Raw genomic sequence first — 16,893 nt, 5'->3', positions numbered from 1 at the left:
TACAACAACAACTTTGTTTGTATTGTGGGAAACCAGGACATTGCCTGAAGGACTGTCCAGTAAAACCCCCAAGAAGAACAGTCGGGGCCACAGAGAAGGATGAAGCTAAGGAATCGGAAAACTACCAAGCTCGACAAACGTAGAGGTCAGTTTGTCGAGTGAGAAGAAAGAGTTGCTGACCTCGCACTTTGCAATACCAGTGATCTTAATTAACCACCAACAGTCGTTAAGAATGCATGCCGTTGAAGCATACATCGATAGCAGAGCAGTTGAAAATTATATTGATCAAGAACTAGCAGCAGAGATGGGGCTTCCTTTGTGTTCTAAGCCAACTATGGACAAGGTAACCACTGTGGATGGGACAGAAATCGCTTCCGGACCAGTAACCCACTGCACAGCTAGGGTAACCTTGCTGTGCCAGGACGGACATCGGGAGTCTATTTCATTCGATCTCATCAAGGCACCTGAGTTCAGGCTAATCCTAGGGATGCCATGGTTGGTTGCTCACAACCCTTTGATAGACTGGCGGGCACGAAAATTAACTTTCCCCGGTGACTGCTCCCCTGCCTGCTATTACCAAGAGGAGAAACCTGACGTCTGTATCCCCATGACTCCCGGAGCGACAGTATCAACCCTGGGAGCAACTAATACCTTGCCAAGTGAATACCATGATTTCCAGGATTTTTTCCGAAAGGACCAAGCCAATACATTGCCGCCACACAGGCCCTATGACGGTCAGATCGACCTTGTTCCTGGTGCACAAATCCCTTGCGTCAGGATCTACGCTCTCACAGAACCAGAAAACCTTCATTTGAAATCCTATTTAGACCAGTACCTTGCAAATGGATTTATCCGTCCTTCGAAGTCCCCCGCAGCCAGCCCTTTGGTCTTCGTACCGAAAAAGGAAGGAGACTTGAGAACCTGTATTGACTACCGTGCATTGAACCAGATCACCGAGAAGAACCGCCACCCCTTGCCACTTATCCCTGAGATGCTAGACCAAGTTAAAGATCCCCAGATTTATACCAAATTGGAGCTTCGAGGAGCGTACCACCTGGTCTGAGTCAGAAAAGGAGATGAATGGAAAACCGCCTTCCATACTAAGTATGGCTTGTTTGAATATCAAGTCATGCCCTTCGGGTTATGCAATGCTTCTGCAGCATTCCAGTATTTCATGAATTACGTCTTAAGGGAGTTAATTGATGTGTGCGCCGTAGTGTACATAGACGACATCTTAGTATACTCAGCCTCGGAACAAGATCATGTCAGGCACGTTTGTTCAGTCCTCACCAAGATCCGTCAACATCGCTTGTTTGCAAAGCTTGAAAAATGCTTTTTTCACATCACCGAAGTAGAATTTCTTGGTTTTATCCTTACTCCAGGAGGCATCAGAATGGACGTGCACAAAGTAGATGCCATTCTGAAATGGCCTTCACCGACGTCTCTGAAAGGGGTACAAAGCATGCTGGGCTTTGCGAACTTCTACCGCCGGTTCATCCCAGACTTCTCTCAGGTTGTGCACCCAATCACAGTACTATTACGAAAAACAATAAAATGTTTGCTTTGATCGTAGAAGCTGAAGAAGCCTTTAAGGAACTTAAACAAAGGTTTACCTCTGCTCCAATTCTGCGACATCCTCGTCCAGACCTCCCTTATGTCGTTGACACTGATGCGTCCAGTCTCGCAATGGGGGCTGTCCTTTCACAGAGAGAGCCAGAAACCGGCCAGCTACATCCTGTGGTCTTCTGGTCGAAAAAGTTCTCACCTCCAGAGATTAATTATGCCATCATGGACAAGGAACTCCTGGCTATGAAATCCGCCTTTAAAGCCTGGAGGCACTACCTTCTGGGGGCCAGACACACCATTACAGTCATCACAGACCACCGAAACCTGCAATATCTCAAACCAGCCAAGGCCCAGTCCTCACGCCAATTAGGTGGGCCCTTTTCTTCGCCGAATATGATTATGTAATCACATTTCGACCAGGAGTCAGAAACGGAAAGACGGATGCCTTATCTCGCATGGGCATAGATGAAATAGTATATACAACTCCAGACCCAGTACCTATTATACCTGAAGACAAACTCTTGGGTATCACGACAGCCTTAACATAAGCAGAACTGCGAAAAGAAATCCAACGGACAATGAATCCTGATGCCTACCTCGCATGGCAAACTCAAGGAGAACAATATACCATCAAGGACCATCTACCCTTTTTAGGGATCGCCTATATGTACCCAAGACGGAATTACAACAGCATATTATTTCAAGCTATCATGATTCACTGATCGAAGGGCATCCTGGGATCGCCAAAACCCTAGCTAAAGTGAAAGAGAACCTTTGGTGGCCTACCTGGCGTAAGGACATCATTCAGTATATTCAGTCCTGCGGTGTCTGCGCAGAAAATAAATCACAGAAACAAAAACCATCTGGTCTCCTACAACCATTGGACATTCCTCCAGTTCCATGGCACACTCTTTCCCTTGACTTCATCACTGATCTACCTCCAAGCCTAGGGTTCAACACCACCCTTGTAGTTGGGGACTTATTCTCGAAGATGGCCCATTTTATTCCTCTCAAAGACATCCCAGACACAGCCACTTTAGCAAAATTGTTCCTGGAGGGCGTGGTTAAGCTACATGGCTTCCCTTCGGTTCTGGTCTCTGATCGAGGCAGCCAGTTTGTTTCAAACCTCTGGAAACAATGTTGTGCAATGGCGCAGATCGACGTTCCGCTATCTACCAGTCACCATCCCCAAACGGACGGCCAAACCGAGAGAACCAATCAGACACTCGAGCAATATTTACGTGCTGCATGCTGCACCACGAACAAAGGAATTGGAAAGACCTACTATGGATAGCCGAATATGCATATAACAATTCTTTGCATTCAAGCACGGGACAAACGCCCTTCTATACCCTTTATGGCAGACATCCACGTACCTATGAACTAGACCTTCCAGCCAGCTTGGAAATGCCAGCGGTAAAGACTCTACACACAACCATTAGTCAAGCTTTTAAAAGGGCAAAGGAACACCTTATTCATGCCAAAGAAAAACAAAAGAGATTCGCCGACCAACACCGGAAAAAGGCCCCTGATTATCAAGTAGGAGACAAAGTTTGGTTAGCCGCTAAATTCTTACCCATCAAGGGAACCCGGACCTTTCATCCCAGATGGCCTATGAAATAAAATTATAACCTTTTTATACTAAATGAAAAATACGCTGCACTGTGTATTACATTCTGTGAGGCGATGCAAATAACCTACGGAGTGGGACCCAGTAAGAGTTAAGACTGGGCCATCAAATTTGTTCTTGAATGGTTAATCTGGGGGACTCCCCAATGTGTGTTGATCTTGTTACTCATTTGTCCCCTGTATGCTTTTGAGTATGTATCCCTTGTGTGGTAAAAATCCCTCCTGAAACCAATGCAACCCGGCAGACGGATTGGGACACCACCTAAGCCCATACTTGTTGACGGAGAACCAGAATTTGAAGTCAAAGATATCTTGGACTCTAAATACTCTAGGACCAAGCTATATTAGCTCGTCGATTGGAAAGGATTTGGACCACAAGATAGATCCTGGGAGCCCAGTGAGAATATCCACGCACCACGACTAATCAGGAAATTCCATCGGAACTTCCCAACCAAACCTGGGCCAGACAGAAGGAACACCATGGGAGGGGCCTTACCTTAGGGGGTGAGGGTGCTGTCACGACCCTCGCCCAAAACCCCTTCTGGCAAACCCATTGGCCAGGTGGAGACAGGACTCAGGCCTCTACAGCCTGGCATCCTCTTCAAAAGCCCTCACGGGGCCAGTCCTGGCACCTATGGCACCAGGTGAAGAAACGAAAATTGGTTGGGAGGCACTGCAAACTATAAGTCAAATTCACTATAGGTAAATTACCCCTCGGGGTCTTGGGTGCTATGTCTGATTTAAGTATATAGTACTTCAGGTGCAGCAGGGAGAAGCTCGAGGCCACTCGAGGTTCAAAATACTGAAGAACAAGACACAAACCGACCGTTGCCAGCCGGTAACCCTGTGCTGCACTCCTAATGGGAACTAGTCCCAAGTGGTAATTCTGCCTTGCAGAGACTAAAGACTCCCACGTGGGAATATTTGTTCAACAAGGGTCAATCTCAACAGTCTTCAAAGTGGTGTAATTGACTTTATCTAATGTTCAAATAGCAAACAGGGTACATTCGGCTCTGTCTAGCTGCGAGCCTACAAACAAGAATCAATCTGGCTGAGAGCAAACAGACATAAGACAGACCCGATTGTCGTTATATCGTCACATAAACAGATTTAATTTACACCACACTAATGCCTTAGAAGTGTGCGAAAAACTAATTCGATTCACAGATTAGTTCATACAAGTCAATTTATCATTCAAAAACAAAGGATAGAGTTTCAATTGAGCTAAAAGAACGCTCTAAACAAACCGTGTGTGGTAGAGAACAAAAGTAAAGCACACTTTATCCCAGCTAAGCTGATAAGGCAATTCATATACAGGGTAGTTGTCACATTTGTGTTTCTCTGCTTCTGAGCAATTACATTCGCTCTGCTCAGAAGTTTTCCTAAAGACACTCCTATTGAGTAATCAGTGCCAATGCGTTTCGGATTATTGGAAATCCATCTTCAGGGCAGGACATGTTTTAGTTTCAACAAAATTCGGTTGGGATTCCTACAAGGTATAAGGATACACTCATTAGATTTATATAAAGTTTAAGAAACTCGATAGGTAACCCTCATGAATGGAGATACACTAACCTGCTTTTCTTGATAAGCAGAGATGATTCATGGTCACCTGTGTGATTAAAGTGACACAGCATGCAGTTTATAAGTGTTAGATCCTGGGTGCAGAGTCATGCTCTAGAGTGCTGTTAATGTAATTCATAATGACTCACCCGGTCGAAAGACCCAAATGTCTCGCTGGGTGCAATGGCAGTATCGGGCTGTGGCTCCAATAATGAGCAACTGGAGGCATGGAGAAAAAAGGGGTAATATTAATTCATACACTCCCAATACAGAAGGCTGTGTGAGTCTGTAGCTTTAGTGTGGGTTATTAACCGCTATTTTCGAATCAGTGGTAGTTACACACAGAGACTAAAGTAAATCACAGTTCAACGATCGTGATCATAGACTATCGGTAAATGACTGCATTTCCTTGTAACTTACTTGGAAAAGAATTGTCCACGGGACGCCAAACGGAGCCGCCCATTACAAGGACGCGCTGCACGGCTCTCCCAAGCAAAATAGGTTGCCATGGGAGCAGACGCGCACGCACGTCCCTGTGCGGGGTGCCATCTTGGTGTGGGACACCGTATCACGGGCGCAATCGTAATGCGTGAAGTGATCGTGTCTCTATTTGATCTTTTGCTATGGTCCAACTGGGTCATGCATTGGTCCAAGCTGTTTGTAGCGGCCAAACTCATGAGGCATATACTGAGTGCAAACGCGGTGCTGCGCGTGCGTGCCACAGCTACTGTTGCTAGGGACGCGCACAGGGCATGCGCCACGTTGTCATTCTCATGCTGTATATTCACATACCATCCCTGATCCGGAGGGGAAAGTGCATGTGTGCCGAACAACGTTCAGATAAGCGTGTCTTGGCTACTAATAACCCCCTATAGTGTGATGAGGCAATTAGATCTGCTAGACAAAGTATAGTGGAAGTGCTAGGTGGGGAGGTATTATGTTTAAGCGTATAAGGGCCAGAATTATACAAGGATTAAGAGAGAGGCGGGGGAGGGGCAATACGACAGTAAAGAACTGCTTAGTGCCCCTACCACCCGCTTGATTACAAATGAGTAACAGTCAACACCGGGGGGTCGATGCTAAGGCATCTGCCTGCATCGCACCCTCAAAGACTGTCATTCTGGTTGTCAAGTGTTTGTCAACAATTATTTGGTTAGTTAGTTTCGTAAATCTCAACTCTCCAACGCACCTTGGGTTATGGACTTCGCAGTAATCAGTATTTGAATCTGCTAGAGGATTCAACTGGACTCTCGGCTGATATGCCGTTCACATTCTTGAATGAGTTATACAGTTGCTTGAAAGTCACATTCCATCACCAGACACCAGGCCAATCATGTAACAAAGTTATTCAATAAAATTAAAATTAAAGGCTCCTGGTGCCAAACCATTTCGCATTCTGCAGGATCATAGCCTGAATCAAACCCTTGAGTTGTTTATACAGGGGCCAAAATGAAAGCCCTACACACTAACTGGTGTATATTGCGGATCAATAGTATTACACACTCTTATTCAGACGTATGATATATCAACAAGCTATTTATAGGCATTACACTGTTAAAAACACTGTTAAAAGCACACAAAAAACAGGATCGACATGGAATATATTAGAGAAAACACATTATCAGGCCGATTCATGGAATAATTAGCGTGGCGCAAGTGGGCAAAAACGTGCGAATCGCAGTGGAATAGCGAAAATCGCAGTGCAAGTGCGAAAATTGCACGAAAAGCAGCGCACATCGATTCATGGAAGGCCGTGCGCGAGAAAACCATCGGATGTGCGATAATAAAGTGCGTGGCGCACGTTAGCGCACAGGCCATCTAACTGTGTGCGCCAGGTCACAGCGAAAATCACACAGGCCACAGCGAAAATCGCACATAGCACGGCGCACGCAACAAAAGTAGGCAGAACACGGGGCGTAACACTCGGAATGGGGAACAACTTGCCAAAATGTGGGCGTCACGGGGGAAGTACAGGGTACAAGTGCGCGGAACGCCCACACGCTCGCCTACAACACGTATTCATGGAATAGAATAGGACAAAAAAGCGCACGCTCAAACCAGCGCACAAGCACAAACACGACCGCCACAAAAAAGCAGGCGGTAGCGTCTCTGCGCCTGTAAGAAATGTGCGCCAAAAGGTGCAGGCAAAAATAGCACCTATATACTGCCATGATGAATGTCCCATACTGTGGCCCTCCAGGACAAATGACGTGCAAAGGGGTACCCACAAACACGGACACCCGCTGACAAAAAATATGTGTGCGTGTATACCGGGGTGCGCGGGAAGTCTCACACGCGAATTGGCAGGGCATGTGAATTCCAGGGGTTTGCGGGAAGTTCCACACGCGATTTGTCAGGGTACGTGGATTACAGGGGTGCGCGGGAGGTTCCACACGCGATTTGGCCGTCTACGTGGATTCCAGGGGTGCGCGGGAAGTTCCACATGTGATTTGGCCGTGTACGTGGATTACAGGGGTGCGCGGGAAGTTCCACACGCGATTTGTCAGGGTACGTGGATTTCAGTGGTGCGCGGGAAGTTCCACACGTGATTTGGCCGTGTACGTGGATTTCGGGGTTGCGCGGGAAGTACCACACGCGATTTGGCCGGGTACGTGGATTTCAGGGGTGCACAGGAACTTCCACAAGCGATTTGTCAGGGTATGTGGATTTCAGGGGTGCGCGGGAAGTTCCACATGCGATTTGGCCGTGTACGTGGATTTCAGGGGTGCACGGGAAGTCCCACACGCGATTTGGCCGGGTACGTGGATTTCAGGGGTGCGCGGGAAGTTCCACACGGGATTTGGCCGTGTACGTGGATTTCAGGGGTGCGCGGGAAGTACCACACGCGATTTGGCCGGGTACGTGGATTTCAGGGGTGCGCGGGAAGTTCCACACGCGATTTGTCAGGGTACATGGATTTCAGGGGTGCGCGGGAAGTTCCACACGCGATTTGGCCGTGTACGTGGATTTCAGGGGTGCGCGGGAAGTCCCACACGCGATTTGGCCGGGTACGTGGATTTCAGGGGTGCGCGGGAAGTTCCACACGCGATTTGTCAGGGTACGTGGATTGCAGTTGTGCGCGGGAAATTCTACACGCGATTTGGCTGTGTGCTCCCAGGTATTCCCTGTACACCCTCCACGGCCCCTGCAGGCAGCACACACCACAGGGGACTACCCTGCACACCTGCTCATGTCACCCAGCACCCCCACCCCCCAGCATCCAGGGGCACCCTCCACCAGGCCCCCACTCATGTCTCCCACGACCCCCACCCCCCAGCCACCATGGGCAGCCCCCATCAGGCCCCCACTCAAGTCTCCCAAAAACCCCCACCCCGCAGCCACCATGGGCAGCCCCCACCAGGCCCCCACTCATGTCTCCCACCCACCCCCACCCCCCAGCCACCATGGGCAGCCCCCACCAGACCCCCACTCATGTCCCCTATCACCCCCACCCCACAGCAGTGCAGGGGCACCCTCCACCAGGCCCCCACTCATGTCTCCCACCACCCGCACCACCCAGCCACCAGGGGCACCCTCCACCAGGCCACCACTCATGTCTCCCACCACCCCCACCCCCCAGCAGTGCAGGGGCAGCCTCTACCAGGCCCCCACTCATGTCCCCAATCACCCCCACCCCCCAGCAGTGCAGGGGCACCCTCCACCAGGCCCCCCACTCATGTCTCCCACCACCCCCACCCCCCAGCAGTGCAGGGGCACCCTCCACCAGGCCCCCACTCATGTCTCCCACCACCCCCACCCCCCAGCAGTGCAGGGGCACCCTCCACCAGGCCCCCACTCATGTCTCCCACCCACCCCCACCCCCCAGCCACCATGGGCAGCCTCCACCAGGCCCCCACTCATGTCTCCTACCACCCCCACCCCCCAGCAGTGCAGGGGCAGCCTCCACCAGGCCCCCACTCATGTCCCCTATCACCCCCACCCCCCAGCAGTGCAGGGGCACCCTCCACCAGGCCCCCACTCATGGCCCCTATCACCCCCACCCCCCCGCCACCAGGGGCAGCCTCCACCAGGCCCCCACCCATGTCTCCCACCACCCCCACCCCCCAGCCACCATGGGCAGCCCCCACCAGGCCCCCACTCATGTCCCCTATCACCCCCACCCCCCAGCCACCAGGGGCAGCCCCCACCAGGCACCCACTCATGTCTACCACCACCCCCACCCCCCAGCCACCAGGGGCAGCCCCCACCAGGCCCCCACTCATGTCTCCCACCCACCCCACCCCCCAGCCACCATGGGCAGCCCCCACCAGGCCCCCACTCATGTCTCCCACCCACCCCCAGCCCCCAGCCACCATGGGCACCCTCCACCAGGCCCCCACTCATGTCTCCCACCACCCCCACCCCCCAGCAGTGCAGGGGCAGCCTCCACCAGGCCCCCACTCATGTCTCCCACCACCCCCACCCCCCAGCAGTGCAGGGGCACCCTCCACCAGGCCCCCACTCATGTCTCCCACCACCCGCACCCCCCAGCCACCAGGGGCACCCTCCACCAGGCCACCACTCATGTCTCCCACCACCCCCACCCCCCAGCAGTGCAGGGGCAGCCTCCACCAGGCCCCCACTCATGTCCCCTATCACCCCCACCCCACAGCAGTGCAGGGGCACCCTCCACCAGGCCCCCACTCATGTCTCCCACCACCCGCACCCCCAGCCACCAGGGGCACCCTCCACCAGGCCACCACTCATGTCTCCCACCACCCCCACCCCCCAGCAGTGCAGGGGCAGCCTCTACCAGGCCCCCACTCATGTCCCCAATCACCCCCACCCCCCAGCAGTGCAGGGGCACCCTCCACCAGGCCCCCCACTCATGTCTCCCACCACCCCCACCCCCCAGCAGTGCAGGGGCACCCTCCACCAGGCCCCCACTCATGTCTCCCACCACCCCCACCCCCCAGCAGTGCAGGGGCACCCTCCACCAGGCCCCCACTCATGTCTCCCACCCACCCCCACCCCCCAGCCACCATGGGCAGCCTCCACCAGGCCCCCACTCATGTCTCCTACCACCCCCACCCCCCAGCAGTGCAGGGGCAGCCTCCACCAGGCCCCCACTCATGTCCCCTATCGCCCCCACCCCCCAGCAGTGCAGGGGCACCCTCCACCAGGCCCCCACTCATGGCCCCTATCACCCCCACCCCCCGCCACCAGGGGCAGCCTCCACCAGGCCCCCACCCATGTCTCCCACCACCCCCACCCCCCAGCCACCATGGGCAGCCCCCACCAGGCCCCCACTCATGTCCCCTATCACCCCCACCCCCCAGCCACCAGGGGCAGCCCCCACCAGGCACCCACTCATGTCTACCACCACACCCACCCCCCAGCCACCAGGGGCAGCCCCCACCAGGCCCCCACTCATGTCTCCCACCCACCCCACCCCCCAGCCACCATGGGCAGCCCCCACCAGGCCCCCACTCATGTCTCCCACCCACCCCCAGCCCCCAGCCACCATGGGCACCCTCCACCAGGCCCCCACTCATGTCTCCCACCACCCCCACCCCCCAGCAGTGCAGGGGCAGCCTCCACCAGGCCCCCACTCATGTCTCCCACCACCCCCACCCCCCAGCCACCAGGGGCACCCTCCACCTGGCCCCCACTCATGTCTCCCACCTCCCCCACCCCCCAGCCACCAGGGACACCCTCCACCAGGCCACAATTCATGTCTCCCACCACCCCACCCCCCAGCAGTGCAGGGGCAGCCTCCACCAGGCCCCCACTCATGTCTACCACCACCCCCACCCCCCAGCCACCAGGGGCAGTCCCCACCAGGCCCCCACTCATGTCTCCCACCCACCCCTAGCCCCCAGCCACCATGGGCAGCCCCCACCAGGCCCGCACTCATGTCCCCTATCACCCCCACCCCCCAGCCACCAGGGGCACCCTCCACCAGGCCCCCACTCATGTCTCCCACCACCCCCACCCCCCAGCATCCAGGGGCACCCTCCACCAGGCCCCCACTCATGGCCCCTATCACCCCCACCCCCCCGCCACCAGGGGCACCCTCCACCAGGCCCCCACTCATGTCTCCCACCACCCCCACCCCCCAGCAGTGCAGGGGCAGCCTCCACCAGGCCCCCACTCATGTCTACCACCACCCCCACCCCCCAGCCACCAGGGGCACCCTCCACCAGGCACCCACTCATGTCTCCCACCACCCCCACCCCCCACCCCCAGGGGCAGCCCCCACCAGGCCCCCACTCATGTCTCCCACCCACCCCCACCCCCCAGCAGTGCAGGGGCAGCCTCCACCAGGCCCCCACTCAGGTCTCCCACCACCCCCACCCCCCCAGCCACCAGGGGCACCCTCCACCAGGCCCCCACACATGTCTCCCACCACCCCCACCCCCCAGCAGTGCAGGGGCACCCTCCACCAGGCCCCCACTCATGTCTCCCACCACCCCCACCCCCCAGCCACCAGGGGCACCCTCCACCAGGCCCCCACTCATGTCTCCCACCACCCCCACCCCCCAGCAGTGCAGGGGCAGCCTCCACCAGGCCCCCACTCATGTCTCCCACCACCCCCACCCCCCAGCAGTGCAGGGGCAGCCTCCACCAGGCCCCCACTCATGTCTCCCACCACCCCCACCCCCCAGCAGTGCAGGGGCACCCTCCACCAGGCCCCCACTCATGTCCCCTATCACCCCCACCCCCCAGCAGTGCAGGGGCACCCTCCACCAGGCCCCCACTCATGGCCCCTATCGCCCCCACCCCCCCGCCACCAGGGGCAGCCTCCACCAGGCCCCCACCCATGTCACCCACCACCCCCACCCCCCAGCCACCATGGGCAGCCCCCACCAGGCCCCCACTCATGTCTCCCACCACCCCCACCCCCCAGCCACCAGGGGCACGCTCCACCAGGCCCCCACTCATGTCTCCCACCACCCCCACCCCCCAGCCACCATGGGCACCCTCCACCAGGCCCCCACTCATGTCTCCCACCACACCCACCCCCACCCCCCAGCAGTGCAGGGGCAGCCTCCACCAGGCCCCCACTCATGTCTCCCACCACCCCCACCCCCCAGCCACCAGGGGCACCCTCCACCAGGCCCCCACTCATGTCAACCCAGCCACCAGGGGCACCCTCCACCAGGCCCCCAGTCATGTCTCCCACCCACCCCCACCCCCCAGCCACCATGGGCAGCCTCCACCAGGCCCCCACTCATGTCTCCCACCACCCCCACCCCCCAGCAGTGCAGGGGCACCCTCCACCAGGCCCCCACTCATGTCTCCCACCACCCCCACCCCCCAGCAGTGCAGGGGCACCCTCCACCAGGCCCCCACTCATGTCTCCCACCACCCCTACCCCCCAGCCACCATGGGCAGCCCCCACCAGGCCCCCACTCATGTCTCCCACCCACCCCAACCCCCCAGCCACCATGGGCAGCCCCCACCAGGCCCCCACTCATGTCCCCTATCACCCCCACCCCCCAGCCACCAGGGGCACCCTCCACCAGGCCCCCACTCATGTCTCCTACCATCCACCACCCCCCAGCATCCAGGGGCACCCTCCACCAGGCCCCCACTCATGGCCCCTATCACGCCCACCCCCCAGCAGTGCAGGGGGAGCCTCCACCAGGCCCCCACTCATGTCTACCACCACACCCACCCCCCAGCCACCAGGGGCAGCCCCCACCAGGCCCCCACTCATGTCTCCAACCCACCCCACCCCCCAGCCACCATGGGCAGCCCCCACCAGGCCCCCACTCATGTCCCCTATCACCCCCACCCCCCAGCCACCAGGGGCACCCTCCACCAGGCCCCCACTCATGTCTACCACCACCCCCACCCCCCAGCCACCAGGGGCAGCCCCCACCAGGCCCCCACTCATGTCTCCCACCCACCCCCACTTCCCAGCCACCATGGGCAGCCCCCACCAGGCCCCCACTCATGTCTCCCACCACCCCCACCCCCCAGCAGTGCAGGGGCACCCTCCACCAGGCCCCCACTCATGTCTCCCACCACCCCCACCCCCCAGCAGTGCAGGGGCACCCTCCACCAGGCCCCCACTCATGTCTCCCACCACCCCCACCCCCCAGCCACCATGGGCAGCCCCCACCAGGCCCCTACTCATGTCTCCCACCCACCCCAACCCCCCAGCCACCATGGGCAGCCCCCACCAGGCCCCCACTCATGTCCCCTATCACCCCCACCCCCCAGCCACCAGGGGCACCCTCCACCAGGCCCCCACTCATGTCTCCCACCACCCCCACCCCCCAGCATCCAGGGGCACCCTCCACCAGGCCCCCACTCATGGCCCCTATCACCCCCACCCCCCAGCAGTGCAGGGGCACCCTCCACCAGGCCCCCACTCATGTCTCCCACCCACCCCCACCCCCCAGCCACCATGGGCAGCCTCCACCAGGCCCCCACTCATGTCTCCTACCACCCCCACCCCCCAGCAGTGCAGGGGCAGCCTCCACCAGGCCCCCACTCATGTCCCCTATCACCCCCACCCCCCAGCAGTGCAGGGGCACCCTCCACCAGGCCCCCACTCATGGCCCCTATCACCCCCACCCCCCCGCCACCAGGGGCAGCCTCCACCAGGCCCCCACCCATGTCTCCCACCACCCCCACCCCCCAGCCACCATGGGCAGCCCCCACCAGGCCCCCACTCATGTCCCCTATCACCCCCACCCCCCAGCCACCAGGGGCAGCCCCCACCAGGCACCCACTCATGTCTACCACCACCCCCACCCCCCAGCCACCAGGGGCAGCCCCCACCAGGCCCCCACTCATGTCTCCCACCCACCCCACCCCCCAGCCACCATGGGCAGCCCCCACCAGGCCCCCACTCATGTCTCCCACCCACCCCCAGCCCCCAGCCACCATGGGCACCCTCCACCAGGCCCCCACTCATGTCTCCCACCACCCCCACCCCCCAGCAGTGCAGGGGCAGCCTCCACCAGGCCCCCACTCATGTCTCCCACCACCCCCACCCCCCAGCAGTGCAGGGGCACCCTCCACCAGGCCCCCACTCATGTCTCCCACCACCCGCACCCCCCAGCCACCAGGGGCACCCTCCACCAGGCCACCACTCATGTCTCCCACCACCCCCACCCCCCAGCAGTGCAGGGGCAGCCTCCACCAGGCCCCCACTCATGTCCCCTATCACCCCCACCCCACAGCAGTGCAGGGGCACCCTCCACCAGGCCCCCACTCATGTCTCCCACCACCCGCACCCCCAGCCACCAGGGGCACCCTCCACCAGGCCACCACTCATGTCTCCCACCACCCCCACCCCCCAGCAGTGCAGGGGCAGCCTCTACCAGGCCCCCACTCATGTCCCCAATCACCCCCACCCCCCAGCAGTGCAGGGGCACCCTCCACCAGGCCCCCCACTCATGTCTCCCACCACCCCCACCCCCCAGCAGTGCAGGGGCACCCTCCACCAGGCCCCCACTCATGTCTCCCACCACCCCCACCCCCCAGCAGTGCAGGGGCACCCTCCACCAGGCCCCCACTCATGTCTCCCACCCACCCCCACCCCCCAGCCACCATGGGCAGCCTCCACCAGGCCCCCACTCATGTCTCCTACCACCCCCACCCCCCAGCAGTGCAGGGGCAGCCTCCACCAGGCCCCCACTCATGTCCCCTATCGCCCCCACCCCCCAGCAGTGCAGGGGCACCCTCCACCAGGCCCCCACTCATGGCCCCTATCACCCCCACCCCCCGCCACCAGGGGCAGCCTCCACCAGGCCCCCACCCATGTCTCCCACCACCCCCACCCCCCAGCCACCATGGGCAGCCCCCACCAGGCCCCCACTCATGTCCCCTATCACCCCCACCCCCCAGCCACCAGGGGCAGCCCCCACCAGGCACCCACTCATGTCTACCACCACACCCACCCCCCAGCCACCAGGGGCAGCCCCCACCAGGCCCCCACTCATGTCTCCCACCCACCCCACCCCCCAGCCACCATGGGCAGCCCCCACCAGGCCCCCACTCATGTCTCCCACCCACCCCCAGCCCCCAGCCACCATGGGCACCCTCCACCAGGCCCCCACTCATGTCTCCCACCACCCCCACCCCCCAGCAGTGCAGGGGCAGCCTCCACCAGGCCCCCACTCATGTCTCCCACCACCCCCACCCCCCAGCCACCAGGGGCACCCTCCACCTGGCCCCCACTCATGTCTCCCACCTCCCCCACCCCCCAGCCACCAGGGACACCCTCCACCAGGCCACAATTCATGTCTCCCACCACCCCACCCCCCAGCAGTGCAGGGGCAGCCTCCACCAGGCCCCCACTCATGTCTACCACCACCCCCACCCCCCAGCCACCAGGGGCAGTCCCCACCAGGCCCCCACTCATGTCTCCCACCCACCCCTAGCCCCCAGCCACCATGGGCAGCCCCCACCAGGCCCGCACTCATGTCCCCTATCACCCCCACCCCCCAGCCACCAGGGGCACCCTCCACCAGGCCCCCACTCATGTCTCCCACCACCCCCACCCCCCAGCATCCAGGGGCACCCTCCACCAGGCCCCCACTCATGGCCCCTATCACCCCCACCCCCCCGCCACCAGGGGCACCCTCCACCAGGCCCCCACTCATGTCTCCCACCACCCCCACCCCCCAGCAGTGCAGGGGCAGCCTCCACCAGGCCCCCACTCATGTCTACCACCACCCCCACCCCCCAGCCACCAGGGGCACCCTCCACCAGGCACCCACTCATGTCTCCCACCACCCCCACCCCCCACCCCCAGGGGCAGCCCCCACCAGGCCCCCACTCATGTCTCCCACCCACCCCCACCCCCCAGCAGTGCAGGGGCAGCCTCCACCAGGCCCCCACTCAGGTCTCCCACCACCCCCACCCCCCCAGCCACCAGGGGCACCCTCCACCAGGCCCCCACACATGTCTCCCACCACCCCCACCCCCCAGCAGTGCAGGGGCACCCTCCACCAGGCCCCCACTCATGTCTCCCACCACCCCCACCCCCCAGCCACCAGGGGCACCCTCCACCAGGCCCCCACTCATGTCTCCCACCACCCCCACCCCCCAGCAGTGCAGGGGCAGCCTCCACCAGGCCCCCACTCATGTCTCCCACCACCCCCACCCCCCAGCAGTGCAGGGGCAGCCTCCACCAGGCCCCCACTCATGTCTCCCACCACCCCCACCCCCCAGCAGTGCAGGGGCACCCTCCACCAGGCCCCCACTCATGTCCCCTATCACCCCCACCCCCCAGCAGTGCAGGGGCACCCTCCACCAGGCCCCCACTCATGGCCCCTATCGCCCCCACCCCCCCGCCACCAGGGGCAGCCTCCACCAGGCCCCCACCCATGTCACCCACCACCCCCACCCCCCAGCCACCATGGGCAGCCCCCACCAGGCCCCCACTCATGTCTCCCACCACCCCCACCCCCCAGCCACCAGGGGCACGCTCCACCAGGCCCCCACTCATGTCTCCCACCACCCCCACCCCCCAGCCACCATGGGCACCCTCCACCAGGCCCCCACTCATGTCTCCCACCACACCCACCCCCACCCCCCAGCAGTGCAGGGGCAGCCTCCACCAGGCCCCCACTCATGTCTCCCACCACCCCCACCCCCCAGCCACCAGGGGCACCCTCCACCAGGCCCCCACTCATGTCAACCCAGCCACCAGGGGCACCCTCCACCAGGCCCCCAGTCATGTCTCCCACCCACCCCCACCCCCCAGCCACCATGGGCAGCCTCCACCAGGCCCCCACTCATGTCTCCCACCACCCCCACCCCCCAGCAGTGCAGGGGCACCCTCCACCAGGCCCCCACTCATGTCTCCCACCACCCCCACCCCCCAGCAGTGCAGGGGCACCCTCCACCAGGCCCCCACTCATGTCTCCCACCACCCCTACCCCCCAGCCACCATGGGCAGCCCCCACCAGGCCCCCACTCATGTCTCCCACCCACCCCAACCCCCCAGCCACCATGGGCAGCCCCCACCAGGCCCCCACTCATGTCCCCTATCACCCCCACCCCCCAGCCACCAGGGGCACCCTCCACCAGGCCCCCACTCATGTCTCCTACCATCCACCACCCCCCAGCATCCAGGGGCACCCTCCACCAGGCCCCCACTCATGGCCCCTATCACGCCCACCCCCCAGCAGTGCAGGGGGAGCCTCCACCAGGCCCCCACTCATGTCT

This window comes from Ambystoma mexicanum, chromosome 1p (assembly GCF_040938575.1).
Source record: "Ambystoma mexicanum isolate Mex_15411 chromosome 1p, UKY_AmexF1_1, whole genome shotgun sequence".
Classification (NCBI taxonomy): Eukaryota; Metazoa; Chordata; class Amphibia; order Caudata; family Ambystomatidae; genus Ambystoma; species Ambystoma mexicanum.
Note: the sequence above shows the minus strand (reverse complement) of the source record.